Source organism: Phoenix dactylifera, unplaced genomic scaffold (assembly GCF_009389715.1).
Source record: "Phoenix dactylifera cultivar Barhee BC4 unplaced genomic scaffold, palm_55x_up_171113_PBpolish2nd_filt_p 001788F, whole genome shotgun sequence".
In the NCBI taxonomy this organism is placed as follows: Eukaryota; Viridiplantae; Streptophyta; class Magnoliopsida; order Arecales; family Arecaceae; genus Phoenix; species Phoenix dactylifera.
The window spans coordinates 56723-68456 of NW_024069085.1; the positions used below are offsets into that span (position 1 = coordinate 56723).

At 38.7% G+C, this 11734-nt stretch overlaps 1 non-coding gene across 1 annotated transcript; it reads left to right on the forward strand.

The window, feature by feature from the left end:
* Positions 1–381: 381 nt before the first annotated feature.
* On the forward strand, positions 382–490 carry LOC120109091. Its single transcript, XR_005510124.1, has one exon. It is a non-coding gene; the product is annotated as a small nucleolar RNA R71 (small nucleolar RNA).
* The last annotated feature ends 11244 nt before the right edge of the window (positions 491–11734 follow it).

Here is an 11734-nt window from a genome sequence, read left to right on the forward strand (position 1 = left end):
GGGCAATCTGTAGTGGTATGACCTGACATATCGCAGATACCACAACACTCGTTTCTAAGCTCTATAGTCTTGACAGGCTCAACCTTCCTAAGCTCAATTTCTTCTACCTTCCTAGTGAGGGCTGCCATTTTAGCGTGAAGATCATACTCAGTTCTGAGGTTGTAAAGGCCTCCCTGTACAGAGCTAGTAGGCTTAGGCAAAGACTTGTTGTTTCTATCCCCGTTATCCCAAAGTTGGGCAGTCTCAGCAAGGGAATCCAAATACTCCCATGCCTCATCAAGTTGTTTTTCTAAGAATCTACCATTGCACATGGTCTCTACAAATTGTTTCAACTGTGGAGATAAACCTTCATAAAAGAAGCTAATGGTTCTCCAAGTTTCGAACCCGTGATGAGGGCATGAGAGAAGAAGGTCTTTAAATCTTTTCCAACATTCATAAAATGTTTCATTATCTTTTTGTTGGAAATTGCTGATATGTCTTTTCAAAAAGTTGGTCCTTTGTGTCGGAAAGAACTTCTTTAAAAATTCTCTCTGCATATCTTGCCAAGTTCTTATTGATCTAGGTCGCAAAGAGTTTAGCCATGTTTTGGCCTTATCCTTTAGAGAGAAAGGAAACAATGTCAGCTTGAGGATATCCTCGGTGACATTTGGCACTCTAAATGTAATGCTCAATTCTTCAAAATTCTTTAAATGAAGATACGGACTCTCGGACTCTAATCCGTGAAACTTGGGCAGCAATTGAATTACCCCGGGTTTGATGTCAAAATGTCCTACATTATCAGGAAAAATTATGCATGAAGGCTGACTAGTCCTAGCCGGTTGTAGGTATTGTCTTAGGGTCATAACATGGGGTTCACGTTCTCAATTGTGGTGGCTCCCACATCTTCATTTAAATTAGCCATCTCACAAGGTGTGAGATACTGCGAAGGAATTTCAAGGATGTGTCCTAAGGGATGATCTAAAGTTGTACGACTTAATCAACCGGTGTCGTCCCTATTCCACTTTAGCATGCAAAAATATTTCCCTCTCTTTTTTAAAAAAAAATAAAAAAATAAAAATATATAAGTACCAACTAAAGATACCCTAAAACGACATCCTAAAACAAAAATCTATTCACAATCAAACATGCAACAAAACATTACACCTCAATTTCTAATGGTTTTCTTAAATTTCTAGACAGCTCCTAACTGGTTTGAAGAGGACACCTAAGCCTCCAATCCGGTCTAATGAACCGAGTTGACCAGGTAAGCTCCCAGGTAAGTGGAGGGGTCACGATGCGTTCGCAAAGGTCCCACTTAAAACCCACTTGCCTCGAACAGATGAACTGTCTCCCTTATAGGGACAAAGCTTGCCTAGACATCAACTAAGCCACAGAACGAAATTGGTGCAACTTTCGGTGGTCTTCGTCCTATTGAGCTCGAATGTCCTTAGGGGCCAACGTCTATTTGATTTTAGTTTAGCTTAGGATATTTATGCACTGGGGTGATTTTTGGGCTAAGGACGAGTGATGAAATTCCGACCTTATCTTTTTAAATGGGTTCAGCCCTTAGAATATTTTATGCTGATGCCTTATACTATATGCAACAATCAAGAGATTTTTTTTTAATGTTTTATGACATGATATTAAATTTCATTGAATATGTGATCAAGCAAATTATTTATTTATTTTTTAAAAAAATTTTATGAGTTGAAGTTTGAAATTTGAATTCTGAAATTTGAAATTTGAAATTTTAGGTTTTCCTCTTTTCTCTTTTTTTTTTGAATAATCACCCTTGTTCTTCTCTTAAAGTTTTATTATTATTATTATTATTATTATTTATTGATTTTCAGTTAGCAACAAGGGTTAATGAGATATAATAACAATAAAATTCTGATTCTAAAAAAAATAAATGCAGAAAATTTAAAATAGAAAACAGCAAGGTTTTGTATTAATCTAATGGTCTTAAAAGTCTCCGAATGTCAATCAGACCGTTCAGATTATTGAACAATGTGTCATGCACTAGCTGACCAAATTGGAGTCAAATCAGACGGCTAATTTCTATTATATCAGAGTTTGATGCAAACTGTATAGGGAATTAAAAATAGTAGTAAAGATTTTTTTTTTTTCAAAAGAAAAATACTAATTACTAAGGTAAAAATTAAATCTAAAATTATACTAATAACTCAGATTCTCCCCGGCAACTGCGCCAAAAACTTGATGCAAAATAAAATTGTTCTCCCAAGTGCAGGAGAATTGCACAAGTAATATAACTCGGGAGTCCGAGGTCGATTCCTCAGGGAACGATCTATAGATTATTAGCGTAATTTTTAGATGTAATTTTCAGTTAATTTTCAAAAATTAAAAATAGAGAATTAATAGGTAACTAAACAAAGTTCAAGAATATAGAGAAGGCTAGGGATCTGGATTCTTCCTTGACAATGTTACATTCAACAATTAAATTTTGCGATTCTTAATTAAGGATTAATTAGATAGAATGGTTCTAATCATGGAATATATTCTTTGAAAACATGAATTCAATATTCAAGTATTTATCGTGCCGGTTACGTCTACGACAAATCAAAAATCGAAACAATCCATGCATCAATAAATATAAACCATACAAGATCTATCTAATAAATAAATATGCAAGAACCCAAAACATACCAATGGATATAAAACAATTAGAATTAAAGTTTAGAGTGTACTTGATAAAAGCAACATGACAAGGGTTCATCCATCACCCTTTGCCAAAGGAATTAGCAAACCATTACAAACATCAACATCTCTCTCTTTCTCACTCTTTTTTTTTTCTTTTTCTTTTTCCTTTCGGAAACAGGGCATCCCCTGTTTCCCTTTCTCTTTTTTTTCGTTTGAAACCAAGAGGCCGGCTGCTCTGTTCTTCCTTTCTTGGATGCCCCCCTCCCACCGAGAGAGGAGCTTCTTATAGTCGAGCTCTAGGGTCAGCAATGTTCCCTGATTTCTTGCGGTGGAGATCAACGGATGGATGCTAATCCGGAAGGAAATGAATTCGGATGCATCGTGGATGGCTAGAATTTTGCTGGAAGATCGCGACCGGATGATGCGCTGGTGGGGAGGAAGATCCGGAAGCGCGTGAGAGCTGAAGATGAAGCTTGGACTGCTGGCGCTTGGGATTCGGGTGACTCGCCATAGATGCTGGATCACGGACGCTCGGGCTCGGACGGAAGCTGTGGAGGAGCGCAATCTCTTCCGGACGGCCGGATGCTGGGAGACGATCACGGGCATGGGAGCGTTGATCGGGTGCGACGCTGTGGAAGAGGAGAACGCGGACGAGACGGATGCCGGATGAATCGCGAAGGCTGGGATCATGGAAGACGTTGACTGCGGAAGCTTTGAAACGGGGAAAGGAAACGATGCGGGATGCTGGGCGGCTTCACAGGCTCGGGTGGACGCTAGGATATGGGGTTGCACGCTGAAGAACGAAGATGGAGGAAGCTGGGAGACGATCACGAGCATGGGAGCGTTGCGAGAATGGATCACGGAGGCTGATTCGGAGGAAAGATCACAGTACTTTGGGTGCGGGAGAATCGCGCGCAGACGCTGGCCCGCACGCGGAGATGCTTGCAAGATGATGGGCTGCACAGGGACGGCTGGAGAGCTCTGTTCATGGGACAATGCAAATCACGGATCCGTTGCGCATTCCATGTGGATGGTTGCCAAGTGTCGCTCTAATATGGTCAAGCTTGGCTGTTGCCCATATTGGAGCTTGATAAATGATGGGTTCGACTAGGCCATGGCGAGATCGGGTGCGCATAGCTTGGGCTATGCATCTTTCTGAACCAAATCTGTATCAAATATGCATTTTATCTCTGATTTACAATAACCTATATGAAACAAAAGTATAGTATTAACTCGACGAAATTATCATCATCTGTTAACAATAAGACTAATTTAAGTGGTATGTAGATCGCACTTTTGTGCTCTCATCAGTGATCTACCTTGGAAGTTCAAAAGGCACTCCCTCTCAATGCTCCATGGGCCTAGATTACCTCAGTCAATCTTAGAGAATGAAGACTCTAGCAAATAAAATTGACCCAAACAAGTTCTATTGGTTCCACGAGAATGATGGGCATGACACTAAAGAGTGTCTTTAGCTAAAGGGCAAGATCGAAGCCCTCATCTAGCATGGGTACCTTCATCATTATATATTGAGACCCAGCGAGAAGATGTTGAGCGAGACAATCAGCCCCCAAACAAGCTAGATAACAACAAACCACTCATTGGAGCAATCACCTTAATCCATAAACAATTGGTGGCAAAGGAAAGACCATGACTCAAAAGTTCAGGAAATAGGGACGAACTCTTGACAAAGTTGGGACCACCAAGTGAGGAGAGTACCAAGCAACCGAGCATTAACACATCAAAGATGATGCAATAAGACTTGTGAAATTCATTCTTATATTTTTGTTGCTAATGAAGTTGTATTTTAGCTCCTCTCCAGTACAGGACCTGGCACCGATACAACCAACCCATGGAGATACCTTAAGAGTGATGGGACCTCCATTCTGTAAGCCTACACAGCTAGGGAGCTAAACTCGGAAAGTTGAACTAGGGCATTCGTTCTGTAAGCCAACGTGGTTAGGGAGCTAAACCTGGAGAGTCAAAATCTAGATACTCCCATAGAGACATCCTATGAGTAATTGGGACCTCCATTCTGTGAACCTACATGGCTAGAGAGCTAAATACAAAGAGTCAAACTCCAATACTCCTAACAGGAGACACCTAGGAGTGACTGAAACTTTCATTCTATGAGCCCATATGGCTAGGGAGCTAAATTTGGAGCCGAACTCCAGGTCCAGGTACTTTGGCGGAGATACCTCAAAAGTTACTGGGACGTCCAAAAATCCTAGTCTCAACTAGGCCTGGATGGGAGGAAGCACACTCGATTCGATCACCCGAATGTTGCTCATCTAGGCTTAGATAGGATGAAGCACGCTCGGTTCAATCATCCGAGCATCGCTGACTAGAAAAACCCAACCGATCTTCAGTTCTAGTCTCAACTATACTCGGATGGAAGAAAATATGTTCAATTTGATCATCCAAGCATCAATAGCCAGAAGAATCTAATCAATATTAAGTCCTAGTCTCAACTAGGCTCAGATGGGAGAAAGCATGCTCAGTTTGATCACTCGAGCATCGCCGGCTAGAAGAATCCAACCAGATGCCAACTTAAAAGCCCACAATAGGCTATACCATGAGGCAACTATCTTGATGCATTTTTTGGTCAGTAGTGCTACTATTAACTTTGGTTGTTATGAGATTCTCTTCATGACTCGGTCTATTTCCAAGAAACATTACCTCTGAAATATTCATGTCTATCTTTTCTTCTCGACTGGCCCATGCATCTGCTCAGCTCATCCTGTTGAGGTCTTATCATATTATGGTGTTTGAGATTATCTTTCTTTTAATGTTCAAGAGCATTATGGTATTGTGGATGATTGTATTCCATCTATTACAACTCTATCCCAACTATCCATCCCAATTTAGTCATCCTAACTTCTTATGGATAGTCTGACACAAGCAATCTAGACAATAGAGGTAAACATAAGAACTCCTTTCTTCATTTCATATATAATATTTAATTACATGCTAGGTCTAGGATCAAGCCAGACTAAGAAAAATATAGAGAGAAGAAAAAGAAAAGAAGAAGAAGGAGGAGGGGCAAGTTGATCCATCTAAAGGTTTACTTGTCATTCCCCATAGTAAAGCGCTCATCCGATGAGTCCCGGCTACTATTAGGATGACTCCTGCTAGGGAAAAGCAAATGAGGTCTGACTGAAGTCTAGCAGCCTCCTTTTGACATTCCTAGAAATTCTGTCGGAAGGAATTGGTGATCTTCCATTGCAAGTCGACTGAGGACTGGTATTCTTTAACTGCATGGAGGGTTTTCCTCTCGACCTCGCCAACTTGTTGCCTAACTTTAATGGTTTTCTTCTAATTTCAGAAGCTTGGATCTTGGCTACCTCAGCCCTATCCTTCCCAATACTTAGTTGGACCTCCATTTTAGCAACTCTTTGCGGAGATTCGGTCCCCGTAGCAGCCAATTTATCTACTAATTTTGTTTGAAGGGACTTTAGCTCAGATTTTACTTTGGCCACCTTCTCCATGACCCATCGTAGAGCTAGTTGGAGCATCTCAATCTGCTAATGAAGATCTCCTCCCTACGAAGGATCCCTAACAATGCTATGCTACATAGAAATGAAAGGAAGAAGATCAAAAAAGGATAAAACCCTCTAGGAAGAAAAGAAAAGAGAGGTCACAAAAAAATCTCTGCAGTTGGTTTCAAAAGAATCTATTCCCCCTCTTTTTATAGGCAACTAAATAGACTATATTAATTTGTGTGAGCGAATTGACAGATGCGTGTCATGCCCTCCTTGTTTCTGACAACTGGCATCCTTTCAGAAGAACAATGAATAGAATTCAACCATCCGAAAGAAGGAGAAGTTGAGGCCAGTGAACCTGCATCTTTTCTAAAGTAGTACGAAATTCAATGGCAATTACTTCCTTCACCCAAACCAAGGCGATACTTGGGACTCAAAAGTGGAGGGGGTTGTATTTTACCAATTAATAACTTGTATAATGTGGCGCATAAAGATTCATCCAGGGCATGCCTCATGCTACTATCCCACAGTTCCAACATTCCTCTAGGGGATCTCGGCCTGGTCTTCTCAATTGAGATCGGAGAGTAGACCTAGCAAAGCAGAAGCATTCAACCCTAGAGACCAATCTCCTCCTTGATCTGCTTTGCAACCTCAACCTCTGAACCATGCTAAGTAGATTTTTCCCACAGAAGAAGCCACTCGACTTTCATCGCCTCAAAGACATGCCTGGTCTCGCCACATGCTAGGTTGTTCTAGCACATCCCTAGGATTGTTATACCATACTAACAGTCTGTTGCTATACAACCTCGAGTTTGCTAGGATGTGATCCTGAAAGATTTAGACCCTATCTATAAAAATGTCCGAATGACTCTCTAGAGAAGATAGCAAAAAGTCAACATGACTAAAGGAGACTCTATTTCTCAGTTCTCTATTTCTTCCTTTCTCCTTTATTTTCTATCCAAATTTTTTTTTATTGACTTAAGCATCAAAAGACCTAGTCAGAGCTAATTCAGCAAGCTTTCATCCTCGTCTATTATTTTGCAGGCCCACAGAAGCGATATACATCGATATCCTAGGATTGGCTGCAACAATTTGTATCATATATGTGCAATGCAAATGAAATAAAACCATAATCTAGCTAAGATTTCCCTTGGCAACTCACATGCTTAGTGATCCTATTAGATCTATATTCAAGAACAAATCCCAATTTTTACTTCTCTCAAGATGCTTTCTTTGTTTTGGAAGATTTAGTTAGAAAATCATAGAGACAGAGAGAGAGGTGTGTGAGAACATTTTCTTTATATAGTACAACAGATATATGCTTTTATTCTCAAAGATATTTGCTTTTAATTTTTTATAATTAGTGCATCCTCTTAGACTTTTCAAGAATTTCTAATAGTCCAAAAGAATAAAAATATGTTACCTCTATTCATCTCCTCATAGAATTGTTCTCCCCAAATAACCCAAATAACCCCGTATCTAGGCGTTTGCTTCCAATCAAGTGGTTTCAGGTTCGAAATGCGCGGGGCGTCGATTAAATTTGGGGGACCGGATGTCCCACGCCTGGACACGGGGTCTGGAAGCGCTACTTGGTCGGCTGGTAGCCTAGGTGGTGCCAGGTGTGGACGTACTCACACGGAGAGTCGGGTCGAGTAACCGAGCCGGCCCATGGGTGGGAAGGGTACGAGTAAAATAGGTCGGGGTGCCCAACACACGATTCGGTCTACCGCATCGAACATTCTCTTAGCGGGGTGGGGCCCAGTGGTCGGGGCTACTACGGTGGGGTGGGCTTGTCCCTTCCTCCCCCCTTCCCCTTTTTTTCAGGCAAAACAATAATAATAATAATAACCCAAATACCCCCTTGTAACTTATTTCTTATCTAATTGGTTGTAACATGTTTTAGGGAATTCATGCTTTGTAGTTTCGCCACTTGTTGCCATTCTCCCTATCTTGGACTTATGAGATTGTCAAAGCAAAAAGTGGAATAAAGAAATAATAACAATAATAATAATAGTAATAAAATTATGCATACCAAATTTACATAGAAAACTATAACAAAGAAAAAAATGCAATGCAATAGAAAACAATTCTACTAAGAAAGAAATGGGCTTACAACATTTTAACTCTTAGGGTAACAAATCCTACCCTCAAGATTCCCTCTTGTTTACATAGCCCGTGCATCGAAACCAATACTAAAAAGAGTACACTGAGCAATACTAAGAGAAAATTTAGAAGATGGAAGAGGATGACAATGCTAATATATATGCCAATCAATGTTATCATCAAAAAATATCAACAGAAAGAAGATACACAGGCCATAAACTAATACAAGACGACTACAATACTATGACACAAATTCGAGGCCAAGAAAAAAAAATCCTAAAAGAATCATTCTCTCCTTCTCCTTTCTTTCCTTCCTTCCTTTCTCTTTTCTCTCTCATTTTTCTTCTCTTTCACCCAATCTATGTCTTCCTCATATGCCTTGGTAAGACCAAACCAACAACCCTAAAAAGGCTTATATAATAGAGACACCCGCCTCTCTCCTCCAACTTAGACCTATTTAAGTAGTGCAAGTTTGGATTGGTATAAGGAATGGGAATTGCTTGAGCTAGACTCTACTTAAAGCATTAAATGATATTGTGTTTGGCCTAAACTCATGGGTATCTCATTTTCTGGTGGAATGTCATCTTTTGTCACCTCGGTCTTTAGACTATGAGGATTTTCCAACACAAAATTCAGCCTTTTCCTTTCATAGGTCATATATTTTTGAAAGATCAAGCTTCTCCAATATCCTAATATCTCCATAATATATATAATTGGTTGGGAAATTTACATGCTACACAAGGCTATTATTAGCTACATCTACCATAAGGATAACTAATGTAATACTATAGTATCTCATGTTAATTATAGAGTATAGAGACAAGGCTCTCGACTTGTTTTACAATCAAGGTCAAGAAAGACTCTTGTTGCTTTAACAAATAGCCTTAAGCAAACTAGCCACTTGACTTCTCACGGCTTTCCAATGAATCTTGTTGGGTCTCATTCATATAAAATCTGAAACTGTAAGAATATAATGCCAAGGACTGATTAACATTGCACTAACCCCACTTAAGAGATTTTTGATTCTGGAGGATTACCAAACTCGATGTGACCACTTTGGCCATTTATGGTATGGTTGGACAATACCCATGGACTAGATCTATATCGAAAAGTCAAGTTGTATGCCAAACTTTGGAAGGTCATATACTTTCGTCCTATGATGCTCGATTGAGATAATCTTTAATTTCAACTTGAATAAATTTTGGAGCTTTACTATACAGTCTCATCCCTTAATAGGCGGTTTGCAATGCATCGAGCAATTAAGCCTAAATTTTTATCATTTTGGTTCCAAAATAAAGCTGACCAAATTTAAAATTTTCTTGTCTGGAAAGATTTTTGACCTGATGGTATCTTCCAATCCAGAAAAATTAAATGGAGCAACAGAAAGCAAAGTTAATATAAGAGTCAAGATCTATCTTCTATAGAATTTTAGTTTTTTAATGATTATTTTTACTGATCATGCTTATTTTGGAAAAGCTAGTCCTGTTGAACTAGGAGAGATTCGAATCGAATTGTGGAAGAAAGAACCTCATTGTTATAAATGCAGGCCTTGTATATCTCAGTTTTATTATCATCAATGTATCTGAATCAAGGTTTGTGCTCTCGTAGAAGGCTAGAGCCACTCATTGAGAACCTCAACCTCGAAAGCCCCAATTTGGGGTATATGGTGTTCATCAATGTCATTGTGGATTAGATTTCTGACCAAGTCCTAATGGCTAAGCATCACTCCTCTTCCTAGATAACAATTGTAGTAACTACCCGTGGTGATCAGGCATGCTAGAGAATTATTCCTACTTTTTTTTTCTCTAAATGGAGATGGAATAAAGAATTGATCTAATCGATGCACAAGCATGCAACCAATGTCTGGATCGGAAAGAATAGTTGTAGTTAGGTTCTGCCGCCTTGACCTTCAAGGACCTTTTCTATTGGGGAGCTACTTCTTCATGAATGGGGTGGTAACTACAATAAATGTTAAGAACTATCAACTAAAAAATAAAAAAGTAAAGAAAATAATTAAAAATAAAAAAGAATAATAACTAAAAAATAAAAGAGAAATATTGATCATTGATTCGACGAAGGTCTTTTCTTAGAATTACAATTTAGCATTTTATACATCTCCTTATCAATTGCCAAATAATTATCCATCTCCAGTATTGACCCTATCATTTTTCGTTCCTATCACCTCTTCCACTTTCTCTTGATGGTTTCCATAGCCATTTTCTAACAAATTCCCACTTTTTACATTCTAGTTTTTTCGGTAACCATCCCCAGTCACCTTGTAGTCAAGCTGATATTTTACCACAGAACGTGATCGGTCTTTAAATCAATACTTAGCCCTCTCATATAAGATACACTCAAAATCGACCTATATTTAAAACCTCAACTCAATCTGTGCATCGAATATCCACTCAGCCTAGTTCGACCAAATTTGCTTTAAATATCACTCTATTGTATTACATGGTGCATTACGATAACTTGGTCGACTTACAAATTTTTTGGTCTATCCTTTAACGATCTTTCATCCTTCATCAAGTCTGATTATATTTTATCATTTTGCTAATTTTTAAGTCCTTATAGGAATGCAATATAAGCAATCCTATCTAGCACTTAATTTAGTTAGTGGCTTCCGCAATTATCCTATTAAATCAGTCATGAATACTCAACTAATTATCATTACCGAGGTAACAATCTTTTTATTATTACTCATGCTTGGAAACCACAACGTGGTCTCTATCTAACCATCCTTTAATCTTTCACTATAGATTAGAGTATAGTGTAAACGGATCAATAGGTGAAAAATTCTTTAGATACAAATTTCACTACTATTCAACTTTATATGAACAACACGTCACTATCACCCACAAGTTGTTTATAAAGAGTACTATCTTGAAAGTCCATCGAGAAAGATATTTTGGGATCATTCCACAATTTGTATTTTTTACTTCCGACCATGATTCTTTTCTATAGTAATGATAGCTTATAAATGTTACAATCATCACTGTAACAATGTAGAAGAATGTTTGTATATTAATATTTTTATTTTGAGAAATATGTAATCTCTTATCAAATTCACCAAAAGAATAGATCAAACAATATATATATAATATAAATATTAGCGTTGCTATAGATTTCAGACCGAAGTCGGAGCACTACTTAACTAACCTTAAGGTCGGCAAGAACCGAGCTGAACGAGAACGGTCGAGATATGGGGGAGCTGGTTTTCCTCTAAGGATGGCCACAAGAAGTTCGCTTGCTAGAGAGTTTTCGACGGAGATATTCTCGATGTTTAAGTCAAAATACATAGGGAAAAGTGTGTAAGGAAGAATTTTTAGTAGAGTATAGTTCTCTGAATGACCATACGTGTGGACCCTCGAACTACCCCTTTATAGAAAGGTAGTCTACTTTATCATTACCTAATTTATGCGACGTGTGGTTAATGGCCAATAGTATATTTACAGTGTGGGCATCATTTCGCTTGGTAGCAACGACGATGATTGTGCATTGAAAGTAGT